A 10,370-nucleotide genomic window follows, 5' to 3' on the forward strand; every position below is an offset into this window, starting at 1 on the left:
GAACCCCCCAGTGAAGCCTTCCTGAGAGTGTCTCCACTAATGCTTCGGCTACCTTTCTCAGAACACTTTCCTAATAAGCAGATGCTGTCCTTGGCCCTACAGAAAGTCAACAAGCAAACTGCCTCAAGCATTGCAAACTACTATTGCCATGACCTTTGCTCTTGATGGGTCCCCTTCGGCTCCAACTGAACCATTTCCATATCGAGGCAGACATTGCTTTGATTGTGCTTTGTCTTCAGGCTCATGCAGGTAAGGCCATGTGTGAGCTTCTATTATGTTTCTTCAAAGAAATACATCAGAAATATAATCTCATTTGTTTATAATTTCCACTGAAAGCTATGTTCTGTCAGCAGCAGATTAGGGTACAGCAGTCTTGGCACCCACAAAGCAGAAAAGTTGCTCAACTTTAATTCTTCTGTGAGAACTGTGTAAGCTGAATCAATTAAGATGTCTACGGTGTTGGCTATTATTTCTGCTGCTAATCATTGGTCCTCTTCAATTAGGCCACAAACAGGATTAGTTTTTTTTCTTTGCAATTTGGTGTGGATATTCTGCCACCATAGGCATCATCTTCAATATCACTTTTTCCCTTCTTAAGACAAATTATCCATTTGTAAACTGGTTTCTTTGGGGGTATCGTTGCCATAAACTTTTCATAAAGCATCAATCATATCACCATCTTTCCACCCAAGTTTCACCATAAATTTGATGTGTGTTCTTGCTTCAATTTTAGCAGAATCCATGCTGTTCTGATAAGGGCTCTTTTCAGACTATTTCTTCTTAGTAAGTAGCTCAAACTAGATCCTGTTCAGACATGTATAACAAGTTAGTACAAATTTATTTCAATGCAAAAATTTTGAGGGCTAGCCCCTTAACCCACCAGTTAAACGCTGTGTGGAGAGACCCACCAGTTTGAATCCCAGCCCAATGGCCTGAAAGGCAGACCGGGTATATGTGAATGTTTGCCCAACATCCTCAAGGGAAGAAGGAAAGGAGGAAAGGGGATTGCAAGGACCAGCACATGGCATAACGGCTACGTCGCTGGACTCCCATGTAGTCGACTATGGTTTGAGGACCTGGTTGCTTAAACTCACACTGAGCATATATGAATGTGTGCCCAAGACCCCAAGAGGACAATGGAGGAGAAGGGATTGTGGCATGTCCATCCCCCTAGGGGGTGATTTCTCACTTTCTGTCTCACTTTTCCTCTTACTGTCTCTCTCTCTCTGTCTCTCTCTGGCAAGTGCACATGCCCCATGGCGAAAACAAAACAAAACTCTCTAGGAAAAAAAGAAAGAAAGAAAGAAAGAAAGGGGATTATAGCATGACCAGGTCCTGTTAGGGGCACTTTCTCTCTCTCCACTCTAATTTCTCTCTCTGGCAGGTCCACATCTCTAGTATTAAAAAAATACACAAAATTAAAAAAAAAAAATTGAAATCCATGCATAGTTTTCATTATAAGCATTTTCCACAAACTTTGTAAAGACACCCTTGTACATTACCAAAAAAAAAAAATCACACTATACAAAGTCACACACAAGAAACTCACTGAATTTATGGGGGAAATGGGGTTGGGAGTGTAATACCTTTGTCAGTAACACACATAGAAAAGAAAATCTGGGGACCAGCAGTTAGCGTAATGGCTATGTCGCTGGACTTCCGTGTAGGCGACCGCGGTTCGCGTCCCAGAACCAGTGGCTTAAAACTCACGCCAGGCGTGTGTGCATGCGTGCCCAAGATCCCGAGAGGAGAATAGGAGAGAAGGGATTGCAGCGTGACCATCCCCCCTGGGGGGTGATTTCTCGCTGTCTGTCTCTCTGTCTCTCTCTGTCTGGCAAGCGCACGCGTCCTATAGCAAAAAAAATAACAACAACAAAAAAAAACCTCTCCAAAAGAAAAGAAAATCTGGGACCAGCCAGTGGTGTGTGGTTAAGGCAGCTGGATTCCACATGGCCAAATGTGTGGTTCAAGTCCCAGACCTGGCAGCCTGAAAAACATACCAGGCATGTGTGCATGCATATGAAAAATCTCAAGAAGAGAACAGAGAAGGGATTATAACCATTCCCTCTGGGAGGGGGAGTGCTTTCTCAATTTCCCCCCCCTTTCAGTCTCTCCAGTGAGTGCAGTGCCCTCCAGCAAATATTTTTAAAAAAGGACCAAAAATCTGAAACTTAATAAAAAACAGTAGCAGTTTTAAACATGCTAAACGGTTAAGAAATACAGAAACACTTCAATAAATAAGCACTTTACCTTGAAAATGACCCGAAGTCTAGGTGTCAGAAGGCTGCAGCTTGTAAGTTACTCTAAAGTGATGGAAAGAGGGTTCTCTGAAATCAGACAAAAAGCTCATTGTTCCCTAATATAGAAACCATGCTGAAATAAATTCATGTTTTCAATGCAAATACCACAGAACTGACTGTATTTACAAATTTGTTCAAGTTAATTTGAAAACTAAAAATAGAAAATTTTCTAAGAAAATAAAAATAAGCAAAATTGGTCCAGAATGAACTAGGAAAACCAGATTAGTCAATAGTTATAAATAAACTGACGAAGTACTCAATAAATAAATAAACTGTAGTACCCTCCCCCCAAAAGGTAACAGTTCCATACTATTTTAATGTCAAAGGATGTGTGCACCTGCCTGAGAGACAGACTGACAAACATGGAGAGAAAGAGAGGGAGAGAGGGAGAGAGGGAGAGAGAGCACTCCTCTCAACAGGACCTGGTCATGCTAGCAATCCTTTTCCCTCCAATTCTCTATCTTACCAGCATGTTTCTTCAGGCCACCAGGGCCCTGACTCAAACCCTACTCAGGACCCAGCTCCTCTGTGTAGCACATAACTGCTGCACTATGAAACCTACTCTTATGGTACAGTTTTTGTTTTGTTTTGTTTTAAAGAATTATTTATTTAAATTTATTCATTCACTTATTTTTAATTTGACCAGCGAGAGACAGAGAGGAAAGGTGAGGAGGAAAGCCATCAGGTCTGGAACTCGAACTGTGGTCAGCCATGTGGGAGTATCCAGTGCTTTAAACACCATGCCATCCGCTGGTCCCCTTGTTTTGGGGCTTTTATTTAAGTTCATGTACACTTGCCAGAGAGGCAGAGAGAGAGACGGTGATAAAGCAAGAATCATCCCCGGGGATAGAGGGGGAATGGCCACGCTACAATCTCTTCTTTTCCATTCTCCACTTTAGGACTTTGGGCACACACGCACATGTGCCTAGCCTGAGTTTTAATTTTGCCAGGTCCAGGACTTGAACTGCTGTAGACTATGTGGGAGTCCAACAGCATAACCATTACGCCATCTGCTAGTCCTGTCTCATGCTAGATTAAAACAGAACTTCTATCACCATCCACAGAAGACAAGCCTTCTATTCTAGCTCGCCTGAAGTAGGGCTGAGGCTCAGGACACCTGTATGCCTCATTATCAAGGCTGCATGACAGTACAGACAGAACCAGACAACACAGCACACATGTGGTCTTATCTTGTCTATTATTAAAACGGTTTGAAATAGTTAAGACAAAAATATTAGTAAAATAAAATTAATTCTGTACCTATATACACAACATAACTATGTACCTATATACACTGCAAACTATGATAAGAGTTCATTAAAAGAATTAAAGAAGGGGGCCAGCAGGTGACACAGTGGTTAAGGCACTGGACTACCAAAAGACCAACTGCAGCTCAAGTTCCTGACTAGGGGCATGAAAATCTCAACAGGCACATGTGCATGCACGCCCCAAATCCTAGAGAATGGAGAAGGTGGGACTATGGCATGGCCATTCCCTCTGAAGGGTGGTTTCTGACTTTCCCTCACACATGCCTGATGGCAAAAAACTTTAAAAAAAAAAAAAAAAAAGTGCAGGGATCAGCAGGTGACATAATGGTTATATGGCTGGACTTCCATATAATCAACCATGGTTTGAGTCCTGGACCCAGCCTCTTTAAACTCACAGTAAAAAACTTCTCCCCCCCAAAAAAAAGAAAGAAAAAGAAAAAAATGTATTTATAAAATTAGAAGATACACAAAAGACATTTCAGCAAGGGACCAGCAAGGGGTGTAGGGGTTAAGATGCTCTGGACTATTACATGACTGACTATGGTTTGAGTTCTGGACCCGGCAGCTTGAAAATCACACCAGGTATGTGTGCATACATGCCAAAAATCCCGAGAAGAGAATGGAGGAGGACAGACCGCAGTGTGGCCATCCTCCTTAGGGGATGATTTCTCACTTTTGGCCTTCTCTGTGTCTCTAGTGAGCCCACGTGCCTTACAGCAAAAATTTCTCAAAAATAAACAAAAAGAAGTTAAATAAAATACCATAACCTAATCGATGCAAGAAGTCACATTAGCAAATGGAGAATAGTCAAACATCTCAACAGCTGTAATAAAACGAATGGGATAAGAGTAAGCACTTTGGGAAGCACCAGATGGCATAATGGTTACGATGCTGGACTCCCAGATGGTCAGCCACAATTCGAGTCCCAGACTCATCACTTTAAAACTCACACCAGGTGCGTGTGTGCCCCAAATCCCAAGAGAATGGAGAGATGGGATTGTCTGGCTGGGGGATGATTTCTCGCTTTGTCTCTCTGGTAAGCGCACACGCCCTAAAGCAAAACTCTAAAATAAAATTTGAAAACAACAAAAAAAAAGAGTCAACACTTTGAAAAATCAGAATTCATGGATCAGCAGGTGGCATAGAGGTTAAGGCACTGGATCCCACATGGCCAACTGTGCAGTTTGAATACTGGACTCAGCAGCGTGGAAATCACACCAAGCTTGTTTGTGTGGCGCACACCTCCCCAAAATTCCAAGAGGAGAATGGAATAGAAGGGACAACGGTGAGGCCATCCCCTATAGGGTGATTTCTCACTTTCTCTCTCCCTCTGGTAAGCACATGTGCCCTACAGCAAAAATAAAGTGTAAATCAGAATTCATAGCAAACTGTGCTAGCTTCGGCAGCACGTATACTAAAACTGGAACAATACTGAGAAGATTAGCATGGCCGCAGCATAAGGATGACACGCAAATTCATGAAGCATTCCATATTTTTAAAATAAGCATTTTTTGGCCTTGTTTTTAAAGAATCTAGAATCACTAGCATTAAATGTTTTGATATTGGTTGTTATAAAGCTTCTGCTTCTTTTAGATAATCATATGTACAGCCCTTATTTTTCTGTGCCTCATTTATAAATTGGGAAGGAGAAATATATACATGAGTGGCTACTTGTGTAGGTATACAAAGTCTCCCGCCCTAACCTCCTTGTCCCTTTTCAGCCCAATGTTGCAGGTTTATTGCCTTACCAAAGGAAGATGAAGGAGCTAGTCATGTGGCAGGAGCCAACAGCAACAGAACAAAAATTAAGTAATTCCACCAAGCATAAATAAAAAATTTTCAGATCAAACCAAAAGTAAAAGAAATTTCCTTGAGATAAGAAAGGATTTGGGGCCTGCAGGTGGCACGGTGGTTAAGGGTGCTGGACTCCCACGTGGATTACCATGGTTTGAGTCCTAGACCTGGTGGCTTGCTTTCTCACTTTCTGTCTCTCTCATTCTTTCTCACTCTGTCCCTCTCTGGTAAAATTAAAATAAGCAGATTAAATTAAATCAAATAATTCTTATAAAAAAAAAAAGATGAAAGGATTTTTGGGGGCCAGCAGGTGGCGTGGTGGTTAAGAGCGTTGGACTCTCACATGGCTTAACACAGTCTGAGTCCTGGACCTGGAGGCTTGCTTTCCCACCCTCACCCTTTCACTCTGTCCTTCTCTGGTCAAATTTAAATAAATGAAATAATTCTTATAAAAAAAGAAAGGATTGGGACAAGCAGATATCGCAATGGCAATGTCGCTGGACTCCCATGTAGTCAGTCGCAGTTAGAGTCCCGGGCCCAGTGGCTTAAACTCACGCCAGGCGCGTGTGTGTGCGTGCCCAGGATCCCGAGAGGAGAATGGAGGAGAAGGGATTGCGGCATGGCCATCCCCCCGGGGGGTGATTTCTCACTTTGTCTCTCTCTGTCTTTCTGGCAAGCACATGCACCCTAAGCAAAAACTTCTCTGAAAAACATAAAATAAAATAAAGGAAAAAGAAAGGATTTTTCTCCCTAAACATAAAAAATATATATATTTTATATGAAACATTAAAAGTATCCCCTCTGGGAACCAGCAGGTGGTGTAATGGCTATGTCGCTGGACTCCCACGTACTCAACTCAACAGCGGTTCGCGTCCCAGACCCGGTGGCTTAAAACTCACGCCAGGCGCGTGTGCGCACGTGCCCAAGATCCCGAGAGGAGAATGGAGGAGAAGGGATTGCTGCGTGACCATTCCCCTGGGTGGGGGGTGATTTCTCACTTTCTGTCTCTCTGTCTTTCTGGTGAGTGCACACCCCCTGTAGCAAAAACCTCTCAAAATAAATAAATAAAATAAAAAGTCTATAAAATTAATGAAGTGGGGACCAACAGTTAACATAATGGCTATGTTGCTGAACTCCCATGTAGTTGACCGCAGTTCGAGTCCTGGACGCAGTGGCTTAAACTCATGCCGGGTGTGTGTGCGTGCGTGCCCAAGATCCCTAGAGGAGAATGGAGAAGGGATTGCAGCCATCCCCCCAGGGGGAGATTTCTGTCTCTCTGTCACTTTCTGTCTCTCTGTCTCTCTCTGTCTTTCTGGCAAGCGCACGTGCCCTATAGCAAAAAAAAAAAAAAAAAAAAAAACCCACTCCAAAAAAAAAAAAATAATGAAGTGGAGCCTTGCAGTTGGCGTAGTGGTTACAATGCTGAACTCCCACATGGCTGATTATTCGAGTCCCAGATCTAGTGGCCTAAAGATCACTCTAGGCATGTGTGTGTGCATGCCCCAAACCAAAGGAGAACAGAGAAGGGACTACAGTGTGGTCAACCCTCTGGAGGGTGATTTCTCACTTTCTCTTTCACTGTCTCTCTGGCCAGTGCATGTTGCATGTGCCCTGTGGCAAAAAAAAATACATTTATATTAATAAAACAGAAAGTATTCATATTTATTATAGAGAAGTTCACCGTTTTAAGGTTTGTAATAGTTTTTTTTTCCTTTTATTTATTTTTTTAAGAGGTTTTTGCTATAGGGCGCGTGTGCTTGCCAGACAGACAGACAGAGACAGAGAGATAGAAAGCGAGAAATCACCCCCCAGGGGGGATGGCCATGCCGCAATCCCTTCTCCATTCTCCTCTCAGGATCTTGGGCACGCACGCACACGCGCCCGGCGTGAGTTTTAAGCCACCGGGTCCAGGACGCGAGCTGCAGTTGACTACATGGAAGTCCAGCAACACAGCCATTACGCTAACTGCTGGTCCCAAGGTTTGTAATAGTTTGACTGCGGTTCAAGTCTTGAACCTGGTGGCTTGCTTTCTCACTTTCCCTCTCACACTCTCTCTCTCTCTCTCGCTCTGTCCCTCTCTGGTCAAATTAAAATAAACAAATAAAGTTAAATAAAATACTTATTTACAAAAATAAAAATAGATGAATTTTAGCAGATAAAAGGCTGGAAGTCATATCTGGGAGTAGGAAAAGTAGAGAGGTCTGGTGTTACCAGATGGTGGGCTTCCCACAGCAATAGAGATCGGCCATAAAGATTTAACTCTCCTTCAGTACAGAATGGGCTCAATGAAACATGGCCCACTTGTACTATAGGATAAATGTGGCGTTAGTAAAAAGGAGTATTTCATGGGGGACAGTAGGTAGCATGGTGGTTAAGGCACTGGATACTAGAGGGCCTACTCCACCATTCAAGTCCCACATCAGGCAGCCTGGAAAAAACACCAGGTGTGTGTGCATGCGTGCCCAAAATTCCAAGAGAAGAATGATGGAAAAGGCTGAGTTGCAGCATGCGAGGTGATTTCTCATTTTTCCTCTCTCTCTCCCATGAACACATGCCCCCTGGTAAGAAAATCTCAAAAATCAAAAATCAAGAAGAAATATGCCCAAGCTATTTGTACCACCATAATGAAATCTAAAATAAAGGCAAATTACGAAGCACACTGTTTATAGATAAGGGGGGGAAACACAATAGGTTCTGTTTTCTGTGGAAAAGGTCTGGATGGAAATCTCCAAATTAATGACTACTTGGTTATCTCTGGAGAGAAGAGGAGGGACACAATGGCAAATGGGCTCGGGCTTTGCTACTTACAATCACATTTTCTAAAAGAAGGATAATTTAAGATTATTTTATATAGGGACCAGCAGCTGGCGTAATGGCTATGTCGCTGAACTCCCATGTAGTCGACCACGGTTCAAGTCCTGGACCCGGTGGCTTAAACTCACGCCGGGCACGTGTGTGTGCGTGCCCAAGATCCCGAGAGGAGAATGGAGAAGAAGGGATTGCGGCGTGACCATCCCCCTGGGGGGTGATTTCTCACTTTCTGTCTCTGTCTTTCTGGTGAGCACACATGCCCTATAGCAAAAACCACTCCAACAACAACAAAAAATTATTTTATATAAAAGAGGAAAAGCAATATTGTTATTTCCATTAAAACACAAAACAGATCCCTGTGCACTTGATCATGCAGGCAAAACAGAGCAGAAGGGGAACAGGAAGCTTCACCACAACAAGGGAATGGTAGTTTTTCTGAGAAGTAGACTGGGCGAGGTGAAGGGAGAGGAGGTAAAACAGGAGAGGGGAGACACACGGCAAATACGTCCCAGTATTACTTGTGTCAGTCACATTAAGAAAAAAGGAATGGGGAAAAGAAGAGATAAAGAAGGAAAAGGAAGGAAGGGAGAAAACCTGGGGGAAGTGAAGCACACAGGCATGAGAGGGTTTCATCAAGTCAGGGCCATTAGGAACGGGAACAGTGAGGGTGGATGGTAAATGAAGGGTGTTCATATGCACGTACGTGGACAAGGGTCTTCAGGAAGTTCAAGGAAAGTGCATTTTATGAAGAAACATGGATTTCTAAATTGTTTGCACCGAAATAAACTCATACTTTAATTCCATTTCTCCATGAACTTTTTGAAATCCTCCCATGTGCACATGCATATGTGTATACACAGAGAGAGTGACTGGGGCAAACAGGTGGTTAAGGCGCTGGACTCCCACGTGGCTGACCATGGTCCGAACTGGGACCAGGAGGCTTGTGTTCTCTCTCTCGCTCATGAGCCCATGTGCCCTACAACAAACTTAAAAACAGTAGTAATAAGGGGCTGGCAGGTGGCGTGGTAATTAAAGGCGCTGGACTCCCACATGGCCGACAGAGATTTGAATCCCAGATCTGGCAGCTTGCTTTCTCACTTTCCCTCTCTCTCACTCTGTCCCTCTCTGGTCAAATTAAAAAATAAATTAATAAACAACGTTAAATAAAATAATTATTTAAAAAATAATAGTAAAAATAATAAATAAAATGTCTCTCTCATAAAAGAAGTAAAATTGATTAACTTAGGGACCAGCAGGTGGCATGGTGGTTAAGGACCTGGACACTCCCACACAGCTGACCACAGTTCAAGGCCCAGACATGACTCCAAACATAACTCCTCACTGCACTCAAACAGGTCTACACTATCTGGTCATACCTACCTACACTCTCCCTCCCTTCCCCGGCCACAGGCCGGCTACTTGCCTAAGGAACCATGAGGGGCCAGCCTAAGGAACTGCCTTACTTCTTCTAAAACCCCACATGCTTCCCCTCCCACTCACCAGCTTCTTCCCACGATCATCACGTTGTCATTTAGACTCTGCTGAAATGCTGCCTCAAGACAGGGTTTACCAGGCCAGTAGGTGGTATGCTGGTTAAGCCACTGGACTCCCACGTGACCAACTGCAGTTTGAGTACTGCACCTGACAGTTTGAAATTCACACCAGATACCTGTGCTTCTATGCCCAAAATCCCAGGAAGAAAATGGAGAAGGGATTGTGGCTGGCCATCTCCCCCTAGGGGTTGATTTTTCATTCTCCCTCTCTGTTCTCTTTGTCTCTCTCCAACAAGTACATACATCTAAGATTAAAAAAAAAAAAAAAAAACATAAAAAAGGACCAGCAGATGCCATAATGGCTACGTAGCAGGACTCCCATGTAGTCGACCACGGTTGGAGTCTGGGATCCGGTGGCTTAAACTCACGCCAGGCGCATGTACGTGCATGCCCAAGATCCCAAGAGGAAAATGGAGGAGAAGGAATTTTGGCATGGCCATCCCACCTAGGAGGCGATTTCTTGCTTTCTTTCCCTCTGTCTCTCTCTGCAAAACCTCTCCAAAGGACGAAAGGGGAAGAGAGAGAAGAGAGAGAAGAGAGAGGGCTTCCTGACACTGCGATGTGAAGGCACCACCAAACCATTCTCACATACCTAACATTCACAACATCTTTGTTTACGATGCTCCTCTGATATCTGACTATTT

At 43.5% G+C, this 10,370-nt stretch overlaps 1 protein-coding gene and 1 non-coding gene across 7 annotated transcripts in view; one reads left to right on the forward strand and one right to left on the reverse strand.

Moving 5' to 3' along the window:
- The window catches only part of LOC102491132 (zinc finger protein 140), a 97,092-nt gene that overhangs the window by 82,867 nt on the left and 3,855 nt on the right, over nucleotides 1-10,370 (reverse strand). For 3 of the 6 annotated variants that reach the window (XR_001370288.2, XM_027771384.1, XM_014587390.2), the window contains exons 2-3: nucleotides 2,251-2,327; nucleotides 154-804 (exon numbers count right to left, since the gene is read on the reverse strand). The exons of 1 other annotated variant lie outside the window; for it this stretch is intronic. The gene's annotated coding sequence lies outside the window, so the exon portion shown is untranslated. The remainder of the gene's footprint in view (nucleotides 1-153; nucleotides 805-2,250; nucleotides 2,328-10,370) is intronic. 2 more of the 6 variants (XM_027771385.1, XM_027771383.1) reach the window with 2 other exon arrangements.
- Nucleotides 4,959-5,065, forward strand: LOC114007625 (U6 spliceosomal RNA). Its single transcript, XR_003549221.1, has one exon. It is a non-coding gene; the product is annotated as a U6 spliceosomal RNA (small nuclear RNA).

Source organism: Tupaia chinensis, unplaced genomic scaffold (genome assembly GCF_000334495.1).
Source record: "Tupaia chinensis unplaced genomic scaffold, TupChi_1.0 Scaffold000211_1, whole genome shotgun sequence".
Lineage (NCBI taxonomy): Eukaryota > Metazoa > Chordata > Mammalia > Scandentia > Tupaiidae > Tupaia > Tupaia belangeri.